The sequence below is a fragment of the Cygnus olor genome, chromosome 1, assembly GCF_009769625.2.
Source record: "Cygnus olor isolate bCygOlo1 chromosome 1, bCygOlo1.pri.v2, whole genome shotgun sequence".
NCBI classification, from domain to species: domain Eukaryota; kingdom Metazoa; phylum Chordata; class Aves; order Anseriformes; family Anatidae; genus Cygnus; species Cygnus olor.
In genome coordinates this window covers 75,244,581-75,263,575 of record NC_049169.1, presented here as the reverse complement: position 1 = coordinate 75,263,575, position 18,995 = coordinate 75,244,581, and the positions used below count along the sequence as shown (strand labels likewise).

At 39.7% G+C, this 18,995-nt stretch overlaps 1 protein-coding gene across 9 annotated transcripts in view; it reads right to left on the bottom strand.

Annotated features, from left to right (window-relative positions):
• Nucleotides 1-14,094, bottom strand: part of PACSIN2 (protein kinase C and casein kinase substrate in neurons 2) — a 55,742-nt gene extending 41,648 nt beyond the window's left edge. For 5 of the 9 annotated variants that reach the window (XM_040545053.1, XM_040545056.1, XM_040545067.1 and 2 more), the window contains exon 1: nucleotides 13,574-13,722. The gene's annotated coding sequence lies outside the window, so the exon portion shown is untranslated. Of the gene's footprint in view, nucleotides 1-10,681; nucleotides 10,755-12,847; nucleotides 13,056-13,573 lie in introns of those variants that run through there. The other 4 variants (XM_040545061.1, XM_040545066.1, XM_040545057.1 and 1 more) reach the window with 3 other exon arrangements.
• Between the last annotated feature and the right edge of the window lie 4,901 nt (nucleotides 14,095-18,995).

The window sequence follows — 18,995 nt, the reverse complement described above, 5'->3', positions numbered from 1 at the left end:
GAAACAATTGCTACCAAAGACAGAATTACACTTTTCTATGATGTAGTGTAACATGAACTAATCATGACAGAGAAGGCTAGTATTGTAGAGTACAATTATTCTGGAATTAAAATATCAAATTTGTGCACACTCAAACGGAAATGCTTAAGACAGATTTTTAAAATTTACCTTGTACATAAGCCACGTGTATATATGGTCTATACACACACAGAGCCAGGAATGGAAAATAATTCTCCTCAGTACTATGGAGTCTTTATGCCATTAGCCTAAGGCTATGTTTAACACCATGGGAATTCCCTGTAATCTTATAGAAGTGCTCCCAGGGCCCACCTCCAACGTAAGGTTTCACTGGCTAGACAGCAATCCTGTGCTTATGAGTTCAGCTGGAATATCTGAGCAGTTCACATGCCATACCTCCCTGTGAAGCACCAAGTTTGTCTTCCAAAACCTGAATGCACTGCCCTGGAGCAGCACCTCACTCGGTCCCCGCGGGGAGGCAGGGGCAGTGACCCCAGGGAGCTGCTCGCCACATTACAGAGGTGGGCGCTCTCTGGCCCACGTCGGACGGACACCTCAGCCCATGTTCTGGAATAGCTTGTGGTTACTGAAATGAGTCACCTGTCTAAATATGATTACCATTGCGGAGTCTTATCTGCTCATGCATCGTCAGTTCAGAGTTTGAGCAGAATCAAAAAAAAGACAATGGTTCAGCAGCTGAAACAGCTGCAAGTTGAAAGCTTCAGTTATGCGGAAGTGTCTTGAAGTTACCACTGAAAATAAGATTTCTATTTGAACAAGTATTCCTCAAGAAGAAAACCAAACCATGTGCTTAGTCAATGACTAATATACCCCACCTTTAACTGTCTTTACCACATGGTAGAAGGAAGAATAAAAGAAGGCGATATTAATTTAAAACGTTGCAGAAAAAGGCTTTGACAAATAATAACAGTGAAGAACATGTGATAAAAAAATTGATATGCAAGATACATGACACAGGATTCATGAGTAACATACCATGGTGATCATTTTTGTAATCACACTGTTCAATGTCATGGGTCAAATGAACATTTCAGTCAAAAACATTGGGAAACTTACGTACTGGCATTTTCCAGTTCTGATTCCGAAGGCTTAGAGCCTTAATGCAACTGTCCAACATAACTAGTGTTTAAAAGGTAGTAACCCTGCATCTAAAAAATAGCCTAGAAACTCATTTCCTATTTCTGCACACCATTTGTCAATTTTGATTACTTCAAAAGACAATGGTTTTAGAGAAGGGGCAGGCGTTCTTAGTACTCCACTATGGTTCCTACCGCGCATCAGAGACAAGCCATCATCTGCCCAGACAGCAAAACATACCAAATCCAGAAGGTTTTTGAGTGATGGAAGCCCGGTTAGACCCACAAAGCTCAATGTCAGCACTGGAAATAAACAGCACAGATGGTAACTCTCACTCATTCCTCGCGAGCTTTCTTGGGAAAGCCACTGTTAGTGGGTTAGAGCAACTTGTAAGTGCAGCTATCACCTTGGTAACATTTGCTGAAGAGTCATCATTGCAAATAACCTTCACGCAATTGAGCTAGCCCTCAGTCCACTACTGCTTTAGAGAGTGATCAACTCTCCTAGCTCCTAAACCTTAAGCTCTCAAAACAACAAAGCAATATATTTAATATAGCTTGGGAGATGTATAGTGATTTATTGAAGTTATTTCAGAACACGCAAAGATGTCTTTTAGACATATGTATTGTTCAAAAAAGAACACTAAAAAAAATGAAAGAAATTGTGAGTCTTTTTTTTTTTCATTCAACGAAGTCTTATGAACATCTGGTACCACTATCTGAAGGGTCCGTAACACACTCCTATAACAACATTTCTTTTATAGCAAAGGTGAGTGTCCTCACAGCAGAACCAACAACGCTAATAGATTTGTTTAACTTGAAGTTCAGGTTATACCAAAATAATTTGCATAAGTTTCCATATCCGAAAGATAAACTGACAGATACTTCATGGAAGCAAAATGTCTGTATATCTGATGCATCAAAGACAAACTAAAAAAGAAAAGAAAAAAAACAGTATTACACTTAAAGATGGAAGTTTTAACACACAAAAATCATCGTTACTGAAAAACATGCTATAAAGAGTACTCAAAAGATTAATAACTTTGCTGTTCCCAGTCAGTTCCATTTTGTTTGCTTTTTTTTTTTTTTTTACCTTCCACACACACACACTTATAACCCCTTTTTCCCCCCCTTACGCTACAGAAGAAGACTACACAGTTGAATCTCGTAGCCACAGCCATTGCCTAACCTTTTAACTAGGAATTCTAATACCTGAAGAAAAGTGTCACAATAACAAAACATTTTTCTGGTACAACAGAGAAATTAAAACTATATCTGATTCATGTAATGATACAGGTCTTCCATTATACATAGACTGCAAATAGACATGTACCTAATAGCTTGAAAGAAAGCTCATTGGGTACATAAACACTCAACAAAATAAACTTTGTCCCGGGCCTGTTACATCCTGGTATAAACATCTATTTCTTATTACATTAATATCCTTTTTTGTTACATCCATTGGCACAAGGTATGTTCTTTTTCCTACCCTCCTCCTCACTATTTGCATTTTATCTCATTCTCACACAGTTATTAAATACTCAATTACCCGATTACATGATTGAAGTTGCTCTGAAAACATAGAAAGCCCAGCATTACTATTCACAACACAAATCACAAGAACATGGAAAAAAAGTCAGCAAATAATGCCTGACTACAGTCTTAAAAAAATCTCTAAACAATAATATTTTAGTCCTGCATTTCTATCACCAGCACCTAAAGCTCCTTTCAAAGGAAGGCAACTATTCTCCCAGAATTGTTTGTTTGTTCTTATTTTTACACAAATTAAAGAATTCTAATGGCATCAAGCCAGTCTAACTCTAATTCAGTTAGACATTTGGTTAGAACAGAGGATCCACACAGAGTTCAGTTTTGAGAACTTTTTGTAAAAGAACCTACAATACTTGACACAAAGCTCTTGGAAAGGACTTTAAGCTCCTAATGAAATCAAAAGTAAATTGAATTTTACTCCTTCCTGTAGCCAGTTATTTAAAAATGACACCATTGAGAAACAACATTAATTAAAGTAGAAACTCTGACAGTCCAGTAGTACAGATACAAAGAAAAAAAACGCAAAATGTTTTTTCCAAGGACCTTTGAATTTCTGCAGCAAGTTCTTTCTTCTGAGCCACTGAATAACAATGCCTAGTACAGACTAGAGCAACTTCAAACTGCAACAGGTAGTGCTGATACCAAAAGAGTTCCTAAGGGTTTTTTCTAAGTTTTCTTTGCTTTTTATTTTTGTATTAGTATATATGAACTGTATGTCCACAGCATTTTAAAAAAAGTTTCTAAAGCCAGTCTTCTCAATCTGAAAAAAATAGCGCAACAAGTACAACCTTCTGAATGCATTTATTGTCAAGTCGCAGCTTGGACTAAATACTACCAAAATTACCAAAATAGTAACATTAACCCCAGCTAGTAAAAGTAACTTCACTTGGTTCCAGCTGACATATGTGAACCAAAATACACTACCACTGTCCATTTTCTGGTGTCTGGGAAAGGTAAAAGTAAATAGATGCTAGCACTAAGTAACACAAGTAGGATAGATAGAAAGGAAAACAAGTCATACTGATATCCCTGATACAAAGAAATCAGAATACGCTGTTATAGAAGGGGTTCTTTTGAGCCAGAAGTTTTTCATGTAGCTGAAGTCCAATGACATACAAGTACAAATCCAACACTTTTGTCTATAAAACAGGGGCATTGAAAGCTTATCCAAATTCTGAAGACTTCTAAAATCATCCTTTATAGTCCTCTAATTAGGCTATTTCAATGACACAGTATTGCAAGGTATTACTCAATTTCAGGATCTGGATGCAAGTTATTACCCAAATTCATTCAGCTTAACACAGATAACCAGTAACTCTAAGTCAGGTTTTTAGATTGTAGGCAAAATTACAATTCCAATAACCAGTTGTGAAGTGGATTTTTAAGTAGGTAAGTTTTTGCTTGCTTCAATATTTAAGTTTCAGTAGGATAGCTCTAGACAAAAAGTTCAGCTATACATAGACATGTATGCCAAATCACTACTTGCATTCATCTTTGTCATCTTTGTTTTGGCAGGGACAGAGTCAATTTTGTTCGTAGAGGCTCACACAATGCCATGTTTTGGATCTGTGATGAAAACAGTGGTGATAACAGGGGGATGTTTCAGCTGCTGCAGAGCAGGGCTCACACAGCGCCAAGGCCTTTCCAGCTCCTCATGCTACCCTGCCAGCGGGGAGGCTGGGGGTGTACCAGGAGCTGGCAGAGGGCACAGCCAGCACAGGTGTCCCAACTGGCCAGAGGGACATCGCACTCAGCAATAAAACTGGTATAAAGAAGGAATAAGGAGGGGGGACATTCAGGGTGATGGTGCTTGTCTTCCCCAGGAACCGCTCTGCGTGCTGAGCCCTGCTCTCCTGGAGGGGGCTGAACTCCTGCCTGCCAGTGGGAAGCAGCGACCGAATTCCTTGCTTTGCTTTACCCAGTGAGCCTCTCTATCCCAGCCCCTGAGTTCTCGTACCTTCACCTCTCCAATTCTCTCCCTATCCCACATGGGGAGAGCGAGCAAGAGGCTGTCGGGCTGAGCTGCCAGCTGAGGTTAAACCACAGTCTTTCATCCAATTTGATGATTTTTTAGAAAGTTGGCCATCTGGGAAACAAGATTTAAAAATGTCTTTTTAAGCTTGCATAGTTAAATTCCCAGCATCTCTCAGTATACGGAGCTATATAAAGCTGCTTAGTACATGGAATTTGGTGATGGTGAAAGATGCAGAAGACACGACTTTCATCCCTTTCTCCTAAAGCAAATACTATGCCCAGACTGAGATTTTTCACAGTAAGCCCAATTTAAACACGCATGCCGACTCTGATGTAAATGCCTAGGTGCAATATATTATACTTTTCACATTCCAAACATTTTCATGAGCCAGCATAGGTGCATAACTAAAGAAAATAGCTAAAACTCAATTCATTTTGGACAGCAGACCCCAGGCATAAAGAACAATGCAGAGATTCCTAGAGGACTGTAGTTAAAACAAATTTAGACACACATTCTTTCATTTAATACATGAAAGAACAGGACAAGCAGCAGCTAACCCTCAATGGGTATGGGGTAGTGCTCCCTGTTCAGAAATTTTACACTACTAGTAAGTGATGGAAACGACTTTAATGCTACTTATATTTGAAAAAAGTAATCAATGCCTCATTCACTTTTTTTTTTTCTTCCAAAAATAGACTGCCAGGAGTCCACATCAACTGCTGCATCTATCAATAAAATAAAGTTAAAATAAACACAGCACATGCACAAACCTGTGAGAGCCATCACAACAAAGCAATTTAGCAATAGCTGTTTTATGTTCCCTATTTCTCCCCATTTGAAGGACTAAACACTGCTCAAGTCCAATTGCTACTGCATTATAAACAGTGCTTCAAAAAGGTGTTATAGAAAGTCTTTCTGAAAATGTATTACATAACTTTGTTCTCTAACTGTTCACGATAATAAAGATTCAAATGTTCATGTGATCCATTATTTTCTAGAAAAATTCAAAACAGTTTTAGAGAAGCACGTTTGTAAAATTTTCAGCTTTAAAGAGTTAATCTGTACAACAGCTCTTCATGGTATTTTTCCTACCAAATAAATTGCATGCCAGTGAGTATTCTAGCCAAAGTAGATACTTTACACATCCTTGAAAGTTAATAATTTCATAGAAACTTTATAAACTTCACAGCTGAACTAGCAGCAACATTCCCCTCAGACTTAATGAGATTAATCTTAAAGGATATGACACCAGTACAGCATTAATGAATTAAAAAAAATGTATTTATCCACATGTATGAATTGGGAAATAAACACTGCAAAAGCAAGAAACACAAAATGTGCACAATGAAAATACCTTTAGATGTATTTAAGGGCATCAGACCTGCTTGACTCTTTCCATATTTACTTGCCATCCAAGCAAGATATCTTGGAAATGGCATAAGATCGGTTAAAATTACCACAAAACTAGGAATTCTGTTCAATTAGCAGACATTACATGCTAAATTTAGCACAGTTTGTCCATGCTTACACAAAGGAAAGTGTTTCTATAATACCTACTAACGTGTAGAAGCAAAGAGACTTCCTATTCAGCCTCTCTTGCAGGAAAGGGTTTCTATAATACCTACTAACGTGTAGAAGCAAAGAGACTTCCTATTCAGCCTCTTTTGCAGGAAAGGGGAGAAGGGCAGAAAAAGATAAAAGTATCAAAGATACCCAGTTGCAGTTTTCGTTTCTCTGCAGGGGAAGGTAGAAAAAGCCACTGAACTGGATAAAGAGAAACTGAGACTACTTCACGTCTTATTAGACTGATCAAAGTCTAAAGTAAAGAAGCTATAGGTTGCCTTGCAGCGTGAAATAAATCCAGAATTAAGTGTATGTTTGTTTTAAATATTCACATGTATCAATTACTACTGTTTTGCACGGATCAGATGCATCAGAACTGCTAATGACTTGACACCCATTAGAGCTGCACACCACAGATTTTACTCCCAATACCCACATGACACATAGGAGCCATGTGATACCCTGATATAAACGAAGTGCTAAAACTCCAGTCATTCAATACAGACTAGATCCATGTATTGTTCTCCAATACAGGTATAACACAAGCAAAGCTGAAGCAGCTGCTTATACGCTACTTTATCCAAAGAATTTCTTGGCCAAATTCAAAACAATTTTAAGATTCACCTACAGGTCCTTTCAATTTAAGGGACATTGATTGTCCCTTAATTTCCCCAGATGTATGTTCAGAAACATAAATAACAGATTTGGTCCTACCTCAATGAACTGAGAAGACTCATGATACCTGTTGAATGAACTTTCACCTTTCCCAGGGTAGAGCACAACTAAACAAAGGAAAACAAGGTGTCCTACAATACTGCCCACTCTGCTTTCTTGGCAAGGCGTTCTGAGCTAGCCAATCTGGGCACTTGCTTCAAAAAAAAAAAAAACATCAGGTGGAACAGCACTTTGCTGAGAATAGCTAAGAAAGCAGATGGGGCAGTATCACAGAACAAAACAAGAGGATCCAATGAATCTTATTCAATTATTTTTTGAGGGAAAAAAAAAAACAGCAGAGTCTACAATAGGGTAGAGAATTAGGTTTTCCAGCCTAGGAGATAAAAGGCCTGGCATGGGCTTTGTGTATAACTAGATTTTCCCTATAAATAAAAGAAAAAAAAAATTAAATATTGAGTTGGAATTTGGGAATACAATCTAGAAAGCTATTTCTCCAAACCTAGTTTATCAATGAAGTGTTAGCAGATGAGTTTAAATCTTCTGCTTGAATTTCCAAAAATTATTTAGCATTTACTTTTTTGGTAATTACAGCATTTGATTACTTAAGAATGTGTGTCAGTGCTACACACTACAAGCATTTAAGTTGCTTACAACCAAGTATTTTAGAAGTCAAAAAGTAAAGACTTTTAGCTCCTTTATAGTTAGTTTATAGTTAGAACTTGTTTGAGTTTGAAAAGGATTTCAATTCCATCTTCTTGTCCTTACACATGAAAAAAATCACAGAATGGTAAGGGTTGGAAGGAACCTTTGGAGGTTATCTGGTCCAACCCCCTGCTCAAGCAGGGCCACCTAGAGCAGGTATCCTAGAACAATATATTTGAAGCAAAATTTCAAGAAAAAGACAAAGCAAGTTAACCTTTAAGTTTATAAATTCAAGACCATTTGAAACTTATTCAACCATGCATCTAAAATTGGTTAAAAAAAATCAAGAAACGTAAGTGTAAATGAATCTTCAATTGCCTTAACTATAGTTTAAGGGTATAGTCTCTTGGTAACAGTTTTCAATCTCAGTCAGCTGTATTTCAGCAGCTCGTGTAGCACAGCTTCAGCTGCTAGGATGAGTAACGCTCACATTTATATAGACTCCTTTTATATTTTATTACATCCTGGCCATCTTTGCCATACATGAGATTATATAAACATTTATGCAGACACTTGTTTATACCCAACATTCACTTTACCACTTAACTTTATAGAAGTTATTCACTGGGATGCTTATCTCAGCCATAGCCTGACCACTTTGTTATAGTATAAAATTTGTTCTGCCGATAAAGACTGATCTGGTCTTCTCGCACGTCCCCAGCCACACTTCCTGACCCATCCCCATGTAATCAATTCCATTCGGGAAGCCAGGTGTGAGGCTTTACCCAGCTGAAAACTCCTCTGTCCAAAATAAAAAGTTTCTTGCTGGACTAGGGAACCAACTTGGGTCCAACTTGTGCCAAAACAGCAGGCAGCAAGAACAAACAGCTGCCCCCAGGGAAAGAAGATGATTTCCCATTTTCGTAGCAGTACCGGCTGTCCCTGGTTTTAAAGTCACTTGGGTTGTCAGTGAGTAGAAGTGGCAACAAGTATCCGAACTAATTTAACAAGTTACAAAACGGTACACTAAGAGGAATAAGCAAACACACATTCAACACAGGAAATAAAAAGTACTCCAGTAAGTCTGAGACCCTGACAGGCAAAAAGATATTTTCACTGTTCATAGGAGTGGCAGGCAGACAAGCAATTAAGAAAAAAGTTACATTTTTGCATTTGGGAACACAACTCAAGCCTAATTATCACCGAAGCCCAGTCACATAAGTCACAGGCCTGAAAAGTGAATAAACAATTCTAACGTAGCGACGGAGGATGGAGTGGTCACAAATTGAGCAGCAACACTTGTGCAAAAATACTCCCTAAGCATGGGAAGGATTAACATCTCTAACAAACACTGCCACTCCACAACCACCCTGCAATGCCCTCCAGGAGCTCCTATGGTGGACGGCACTAACTGGTACCTACAAAGTGCGTGTGGAAGAGAATGCTGCACTACGCCAGGCTCATTTGGTCCCACCAGCATATGTCCAGTGCTTCATTTTCTCAATCCTAAAACCTGCATGGAATCCTACACACACACCTGGTGACAGCGCCCCACCTCAGAGCACGCTGCATCCAGCGCAAAGGAACTCCACACACACTTGGTCTCAGAAGAGAGACAACGATAGGACTCACAGGGACTGCTTGCACACCAGGCCCAAGCTGACTCGGTCTCCAATCTCAACTGAGAAGACTCAGATTTGGCACAGAAGATCACAGGAACACCACGTTCATCCAGTTTTAGTATTAGTAAACAACCCACTACTTTATAATCAGAAGCTAAGAGCTTGCAAGTACATCACCACCATATGATACATAAATCACAACAGGCATGAGATGTTTAAGATGTACTTGCGAGCTCCTCTTCAGAGGAGTTCACGGTATCACTTAAAAACTGTGCAGTACCTAATCCCAGGGCATCTCTTATTTTGCATGTATAAGTATGCCAAAGATGACAAACACCAGCCTTTTAAATTTCAGCAAAACTGATTGAAACAAGTAGTTAATAATATAACATGACAGACTACTCTCACCCTTTCCATTTTTGCTGTTTTATTGTAGCCAGCTTTATTAGTCACTTGTCTAGAGCACATGAGATAAGACAAAGAAGCTTAAGATTTTTGGTCTGTAGAATGCCTTAGAATTCTTAAAGTATAGTCCTACACAAGTAGGAAGGGGTTAATAACAAGCACAGGCCCCAAAACAAACACTGCAATATACAGGTTTCCAATACTGACAAAATATTTACAGTATATTGTGTAAGCCAGGACAGTTTAAAAATATTTGCATATTCTAAAAATTTGAACCAAACCACATCACTTTAAGGCTTTAAGTCATTTTCTTTTTGCTTTTGAGCTAATTACTGTGCCATGCTACTCACAATATCCCTGCTTAGCTAGATCCCTATTTGCTAACTGGGGCTGGGTACCTTCTCAAATATTGACACATCCTGTCCGCCAAACCTCACAGGACTGGCAGCACACACCGGCTCAAGCAGACCCACTCACTCCAAGGGGCACACAACCATGCAGACTTTAGACCAACACCCTCAGAGAAATGTTGACTGTCCTCTTGCCCCAAGCAACGTACCAGGCCAGAAGAGCAGATAAAGGAATGACATTCAAGTCTAGTGACAAACTGGATTACGACCACAGACTGGCAACTAACCCTGGGAAACAACAGCCTTTTTGATGTTGAATTCAAGTTGTTCTTCCCCAGCTCAGTGAGCCAGCGAGCCAGGTAACATTCACAGGAATGCATCACAACAGAACAACAGACTCAGAGCACTTAGCTCTGTTTATCTCAGTACAGTTACATCACTTATTTCCTGCTTTATTCCTTTTCATGCCCCAAGAAAAATTCATCAATGCATTAAATCAAGCCAAAAATCAATAACTAGGTCTAGCTGAAAGGGAAAAAAAAAAAAATACTTTTTGAAGCTCTCTGGATTAAAACAGAATTTGAATGAAATAGTACATTAGAAAAAAAAAAAGTTGTTCACCTCACAAACTAGTCCTCAGTTCAAGCATTAGAGTCTTAATTTCAGGTCTCAGGCAATAAGTAATCATTAATTTATCTTAGAACATCTTTAAAAAGCAGAGATTCCAAGAAACAACAAAAAGACAACTCCAATGTATCAGTTTGTATGCATGTTGAAACATACCTATTAGGGAGAAAGAAGTTCAAATCTGCATCTACCATTCTCCTGGCTTACTGTCAAAGGAGATGCACTTTTCAGGACCTGCATCTCCCACAATGAGAAAAGCACACACTGCCTCAGAAGCATAAATTTACCGTGTTTAAGATAATTTGTATTACTCATACAGATTCACAGAAGCACAGACGATTCTTGACTAGCAGCACCACTAAGCATTTTATCCTTTGCCATTGCTGTCACGAGCACTGAACTCTCACCTTCTGCCTTTACAGGCTACCAACATAAGTCACAGTAACCTTTACAATCTTTTTAATCACAAGCAGGGAAGCACAGAATTGACATAAGGACTTCCTTAAGACAGCAGCTCACTCAGCTCCAGAGGAACCCATACACTGGATGACAGCATGAGAACTAAACTCATGTCTAATGCCAAACTGCCCAAACATTGCATCTAGTAAAAATAATGGGTTCATAATACCGATTTTTCAGACCAACATTTAATTGCCCCGATGCAACAGAATTAAGAAGACATGTACCGGTTAGAAAAAGATCATATAGGTATTTTCTGAAATTAGTATTTACAAACATTCATAGATCAAAATGTTGCCCAGAATATCACTGCAGTCAGAAAGCCATGTTAGTATAATGGTAGTTTAAATACTACAGGAATAAAACAAATAGAAAAATGCAATTAAAAATACACTACAAAGTAAAATAAAGATTTTGCTATGCAGTTGACTTGTGCAATATGGAAACTGTGTCATAAACCAGTAAGAGATTTAAAAAAAAGTTAAAGAATACTTAAGATCATCCACAGAGATGCATACAGCCAACATCAAGCCTAACAACTATAAATGCCATCTAATTGATCAGCTCAGCATTAACTACTTTATCCCCTTGCAGCACACCCTTTTCAAAGGGAGGAAAAAAACATTCAGGAAAAAAAAACACACCAGCATTCCTAAACAATTTTGTCTGTCAATCATTAATAAACTACTTCATCACTACCTACAACTGTGTTATGTATCTTCCTTTTAACTCTGATGTTGCATGGTATGCAGCTTAATCCCCAGGGACAGTTTTAATGTTTATTCTAGCATGGCACTGCACAGCATGTAGACCGTGAGGCAAAGAAACTAACTCTAGAACTGTAAACTACGCAACCAGGGGAGTCTGGAGCACTGGAAAACTGAACTGCCATGCCAAGGTTAATGCTGCAGAGGACAATGTAGCACCTGCACTCCTCTCCTACTTACTGTACCTGAGCTACAATATGGCAGGAGCAGAGATCTCCAAAACGATGCTGTATTGAACTAATTAGACATGCCCCAAGTGCTAATACACGCTACTGTTTAAGCTGATTCAGTCATAATTGGTAGAATATAACTACTATCTTTGAAGGTAAATTGCAGTTTGACAATAAATAATTTCATACAGGCATGAAACAAGAAGCATTAGTGCTTGGTGCTAATAACCATAATAGTTAAAAAGTACAATTAAGAAGTTTTACCTGCCTGAAATAGTCAGCAAATTGCTTAAGTTACCTTTTACCTTTAAGCAAAAAGGGTTTTTATGTGTTTTTTTTTTTTCCACCAACAGAAAACAATGAAGCAACGTTTTTACATTGGTCTCATCATGAACGTAAGAGAATGATCTTTTTGTTGCACTAAGAATGGAAACTCGCTTACTTAATGCGGTCTTCACTGTGACTATTGTAACAATGCACTGCTAATGTTTTTATCTTTTCGAAGTAGTGAAAGTGTTTTGTGTTTAGAGAAGGGCTGAAAAAAATCTAGAATCCAAATAAGCAGAAGGGGAAAAAGTGCCCCCTGTAGCAAGAGGCATAGTTACTCTCACTGCATATAAGAAACGTTCAGGTAGCCTGTTGTGAGGATACAGAGTACAACAGAGGAAACAAGAGAGTCCAGCACATCCTAAAGCTCATTTTTTAATCCCAGTTTGGCTTGTGGAGAAGTGATCAAATTTACTGAAACAAGTACAGGGGACATGAGAAATAGCGTACTTGTTTTAAACTGTAGTAACTAACATTTTTGATAAAGAATAGCTGCCAAGAAAACTGAATAACTAAGACCACATGATTACATTTGACTTTCAAACATTGAGTTTACAAAGGACAGCAAATGTCACTTGCACCTTCCTGGCTTCCCTTACTGTGAGGGCAAAAAGACAAAGGCTCAGAAGACTTCAGCTATGAACTTCTGAGTCACTCCAAGCAAAGACAGACAAGCAGCTGGGAAAGATAGACACAGTGTGCCACACAGACACCATGGGTACCCAGCCTGTCTCTGACCAGGTAGCCTCGGTGTACATAAAGAGACTTCTCTCTCTCGCACAGATGTTTTGCTCTGGGAGAAGATGAGGTTCCTGCCACAAGCCAGAAAAAGGAAAGTCAAGAGGGAAGACGTGAACAGCAAGACCAAGAAGCCCGACCTATCTAGGTCGCTACAGCGACTCAGGAGGCTGCGAGCAGTTTCTAACCTCACTTTACCTCCCACCCAATAGACATCCTTACCTGCCATCATCTCGGCCACGGGGATTTCAAACCCGAGAGCGGGAAGGAAATAAAAAATGACCCTCCCTCCTTGCCCCGCTCCCAGAGCAGCCAGCTCCTCCCCCGGCACGGAGCCTGCCCGGCCCGTGGCGTCATCCCCGGCCCTGCCCTTCCACCCCCAGGCGCCAAGCAAGGAGAGTTTCGCCTTCCCCGCGCGGCCTTCACCCCACCGCCGCCGCCACCACCCCGACCCCACAACGGGAGCCTAGCCCCTCACCCCCACTACCACCCCGGCCGCCATTTCGCAGCCCCTCCCCGCACGGCTCCGCTGGGGGCTGCGCACCCCAACCCCCGTCTGCTGGAGCCCAGGGCGGTGCCGCCCTCACCTGGAGCGCCGGGAGCCACCCGTGCCCGGTGCCCAGCGGCGGTAAGGTGAGGACGGAGGAGGGACGGACGGAGGGAGGGAGAGGGCCGCAGGCAGTGATCACGGTCCCTGCGCTCCAGCCGCCCCGCCCCGCCATTGGGCGAGGGCCATGCACGGGTCCCGCCCCGCCATCGCCCATTGGCTCGAAGCGGCTGCCAATTAACGCCGCTTCCTCGGTGGCGGCTGGGGCTGAAGAGAGCTGGGGGCGGGGAGGAGACCCAACGACTGCCGGTGCAGTTAGCGTCCCAACGGCGGGCTGCGCCGTGAGGTACGCGGGGCTGGGACTGTAGATCCTCGGAGATACCGTCGGTACTCCAGCCCTTGCCTATCTTTTAGGGGTGTTTGTTATAGATGGAGTGTTTCAGGTTCCAGACGGCAGCCGTCGCGGTAACCTTAGCTCGTCCCTTCAGCTCTGCCCCGGCCGCTTTTAGGATTTCCCTCCCTTCTGCCCTTCTCCTCCCTGCTCCGGCCCCAGTGCTGTCCCAGAGGGCGGCCCGCTCCGGGGATCGTTGGGAAGGGCTGCACAAGGCGGTCTTCGGCGCGCTTTCCTCTTGGCCACGTTCCTTATGCAAGCCTGCGTATCATCAGCGCAGACGCCAAGTCTTCCTGTGCTCCTTCACGAAGTGCGTGACTCATTAACTCAAGGAGTTTTAAGTTCACAGTGAATTTAGATTAGCCCAGAAGGACAGGGAGACCACAGCACAGGAGTAAATTTTACCTTCTGAAGAAAAGTCCTTAACAACTTCATTTGAATTAATTGCAGTTAACAATACTGGGAAATTTGGTCGGGGGTAAGCTTTCAAAGATTTACCATGATTTCCCCCCTTCCCAAGCTCTTTTTATTTTCTCCTATGTTGAAAGTTACAATTTTAGGTTTAAGGTGAGGAATCTCAACATTCAGATTTTTCTCTCATTTCTGGCCAGAGATGAATGCTTTTCCACACAGTCTCTCTCGTTAAATATATCAAGCTTTGAATAAACCAGCTCTCTTCGCAGAAGCATAAAAGTGATATATATACAATCATAAATACCCCTCTTTCTGTATGGACACGACTCAAGCTCCTGTTTTGCCTAAAGCACTGTCAAAGCTGGAATGCCTCCCTGCCAGAACACTTAGATTTTCTTCAGCTTCAACATCAGAACAGTCATTCATCTATTTGTATTGTCAAATAATGCTCAAACTTGTTCAACGATTTAAGAGAACAGGAATTCAGAGTCAGTTCTTTCTCTGGCAGAACTAAGTTCACGGTGTGATAAAAGGCAATTCTACTTGTCAGAGGACAGAAGTTCAACCTGGAACTGGTGATAGACATAAAAAAAAAAGTGGTCCACAAAGTTGATTGAATACCACTTTGTACCCCAACATGGCTTTGCTGTGCAAATCCAGTCCCAATCACATACATGCTGCCACCTGTGAAAATCAGGGCTCATGCTCTTATTTTGGGCCAGTGTGAGGCCAATGACTAAATGGTTCAAGAGATGTATATTTGGACACTGAGTCTGGCTACAAAAAGCCTTTCAAATATGAGGAAAACAGTTCCTTATTCTTAAAATCAACTGATTGCATGCATGGATGTTCCTAGGCCCCTGTACTGCTTAGATGTTTTATTTATACATTAATGTATATATATAGATATAGCAAACTTAGCCTCATGTAACAGCTCAAAGGCAATAGAGTTGTTTTAGGAGCCCTCTTCACATGGGATTTGCACTGGTTCTGCCTTCCTAGAGAATGGAGGATGAACAGAAGGGAATAATTTACACAACATTTTTGTACTAACAACTGGATTCAGACTTTAGCACAACTAGAGAAATAACAATTTGTTTGAATAATATTCACCACAAGACAATTTACGTGAACATTTTAATTTAATAGTTGTAGGTTCCTTGAGGCACCACTTTAGGGAACATTACTTCCAAGCAGCTGAATATTCTCTTCTGGGTACAAGACGTAAAAGTTATAGAAACGTATAAAGTTTCCTATACTTCTTACACCTTTAGATGAAAAATGGCTTAGACACTTTTGGAAGCAAGCAAGACAGTAACAACAAGCAGAATTTTAAAATATATTTTTAATTGAAAAATTTTTTACCCCCTTTCCAAGTGTATAATTTGGAACAATTACAAAGCAACATTATTAAAGTTGTCCTAGTCTACATTTTGCATCAATGCTATTGATTTTCCTCTAAATTACCTATGTGAAAGCAGAATTTGTCTGCACATGCTGCTGCTTAATTTGACTTCATTACTTATGGTAATACAGTTTAATGCATGTAGATATACAGGCTGGAGGTCACATGCACCACATACAAACATACATGCACTGCAAAAACTGCTTGGGGAAATATACCTCAGTGGTTGGTAAACTACTATTTTTTCAATTTATAAAATTGAAATTATCTTTATGAATATTCAAGCATTACATTTTTCTTGTACTGAATTAAAAGAGATTAGTGGTCTAATTATATCTACCACCAGTCATGCCAGCATGATGACACTTATGATGCCATAAATAACTTAGAGCTATCATGAATCACACTTTAAAATGACATTGTTCATCTTGATTTTAGCATTTTGAGATTTTTTTTTTGTAAATATTAAAATTCAGTTGTTCTCTGGGCGTTTTCAGTTCTACTCAAAATGTGACATCCTGGGAAAGATTATCTCAATTTTTTTTCTTAGAAGAAAGGCTAACAGTTTATATAGGCCCATTGATGGGCATTTCATTTTGGCTGTAAGGGACAAGACAAGAAGTTTCTGGAAAAAAAAATCCTCCCTCATTTTAGGCAAATATCCTACGGTTATTTTTATTTTTAACACAATCTATTTTTAAACATGCTTCTTGTGTCCTTTGCTGTCCTCAGAAATTTCATGTGTCCTTTTAAGTACCAACATTTTATCTCGGCTTCACTCAGTGCAAATTTTGTTGCTATTTCTTGGCTCTTGCAGTAACATTTTATCATTCTCTTCAGAATACTTATCTCTAGATAAAAAATCCTAAGTGTTACATATTTAGTTGTAAACCTAAGTTTAAACCCTAAACAATATTTTGACTACAAACGCACTACCATTAGTGATTACATATGCTAATCAATGACATGGAAATTCAGAATGTTTAATTCCACTCACATCAGTTAATTTTACTATTTAACTGGCCAGCTTTCAAAGATTTTTTTTCCAGAATACACATTCATTTGAAATAGTCTATCTCCTTATTTTTCAAATTAATGTTATTAATCAGTGTTTTGTAGTGTCCTTACTCCTCTATTGCACAACAATTGTCTATCTCAGATGTGAATGGTATGCTTTTAAGTAGGTACAAAATTTGAGAATAATTAAAGCATAGAGGACTGTCTGCCAATGGTAAGGATATCTTTATGTCATCAAAACAATTGGAAACATTCTGGCTATGGACTGCTTCAAGTATGGCAAGTTTCTTGAAGCTTGCCTAAGCTTTGATGGCAAATTAAAAATTAAAAAAAATTTTTGGAAGTCCAGCTCAAACAACTTCCTACTCCTCCATAAAAACAATGTCTTTCCAAGATACCCGTTTATGTTCCTATTTCCTCTAAATAATCAAATGTTCTAGCAAAATTATGACTAGTCAGCTTTTCTTAGCTATACGCATTTATTTTCTGCAAAGAATCCAGGAATAAAGATCTTGTTTGTTGTTGTCAAGGAACCCTTCAGGTTAGAATGGCTAGCTAAGGACAGGGGTGTTATATTACATTGCAACACACACCCACCAGATGCGATGGAGTTCTTCCTACTGAACTGAAGGATTGAGTGAGTTATTTTAATAAAGTACACACAAAATGTGAGTTACCTCCTAGTTATAGTTCCACATATGTAAAATGAACAGTAACTATTTTGGAAACAGCCTTATTTTATAACGACAGAATAAAGCTCCTTCCTTTTCAACAGAAAAACATGCTCTGCCTGACATGTGCTCCTGCTGAAGTGCAGCACTATATCTCTTCTGTGAAATGTCTATTGTTTTGCTAAGTTTAGAGCAGGAAGTGAATCAGGGGATGGGGACATTTTAGGCAGAAGTTCTATTGTAAAGCCAACAGCAACAAAGTAGCTTTAGGGATAATACTGTTTCTTCTATTCTAATTAAGTTCCTAAAGCCATATAAAGAAGCTATTCTGTGGGAATCTTATTAATGCCTTTCATGTCAAAGAATTAATAGGGAGAAAGGTTAGTGCCCAGGAAGCAAGCCCCTCTATTCAACTCTAGCAATAAGCTTCTTCTACACTGATGTCATTATAACAATTCCCGTAGCTGTTTAGAGCTCGTCTATTTAATTCTTTGTACAATACTGTCGTTATGCCGGTGATCACTTGAGCATATGAAGAGCAAGACTGAGAAGCACATTTATTTTAGCTCTTCCTGGCAAGTTATTACATTAGGCAAAGTCAGAACTTTTGAGGACTTCTATTTCTAATTTTTTTTGCTCCCATGAAATCCCAAACAGTTTCTTTATCTTACAGTCAGATGCGCTTAGAGGAAGATTGGCCTAGGGCCAAGGCTAGTTACTCAGATCCATGACCTTGTCTACTAGCAGTCACTCAGATTTAAGCCCATTTAAGCTCTCTCAATCAGAGGTCTCAATCAGAGGTAAAACAGCCTTTAATCTTTTGGAGAATTAGGCTCCAGCAAAAAGAGCCACCTTACCTCTGAATGAGGGCATCCACACAAGGTTGAACATCTTGTCATACACGTTAACATCACACCTTTAATTACCCTCAACTCCTACAGTATAAACACATGCCAGAATGGTTTAAACATCTCACTAATCACCTCAGCTCCAACTGATAGTGGAGCATGCCCCAGGCTGTTATCAGTTTACCCACCACATTGTACCATTATTTGTGTCCTACTACAACAGCAGATTTAGCTAAGGAACGCTGGAGTGAAAGTTTAAAATTTTATCCCTGGACATGCAATAAGTTTTCCTTTCCAGCCCTTCCTCCTCCTCACCAGCTTTTCACCTGTACATGGCCTTGAAAGGTAAAAACAAACATCTCACAGAATGATGTTCACGTACTGCCCTCCTCCCCCAGAACTATTAGCTAGGGCTGCTTTTGTTTCCTTCTCCCCTCCGCCCCGTTTCAGAGCCTGCAGACAAGTCGTTTCATGCACAGAGCAAACTTTTTCAGCTACCACAGGCCACGGCCCTTTCCTTAGTCAAATTCAGGCAAAGCATTGTATTTTTCAACGGGGGTTCCCAGTTTTGATTTTCACAAGAACATTTCACGTATCTATATGAGGCTTCAAGTTCTTCATAGAAAAGGAAGACTTCCTGCTTGCTTACAGTTATTTTTTGCTTGTTACTGATAAGGAGAAAGGCAATCTGAATCACCTAGGATTTCATGTCATTT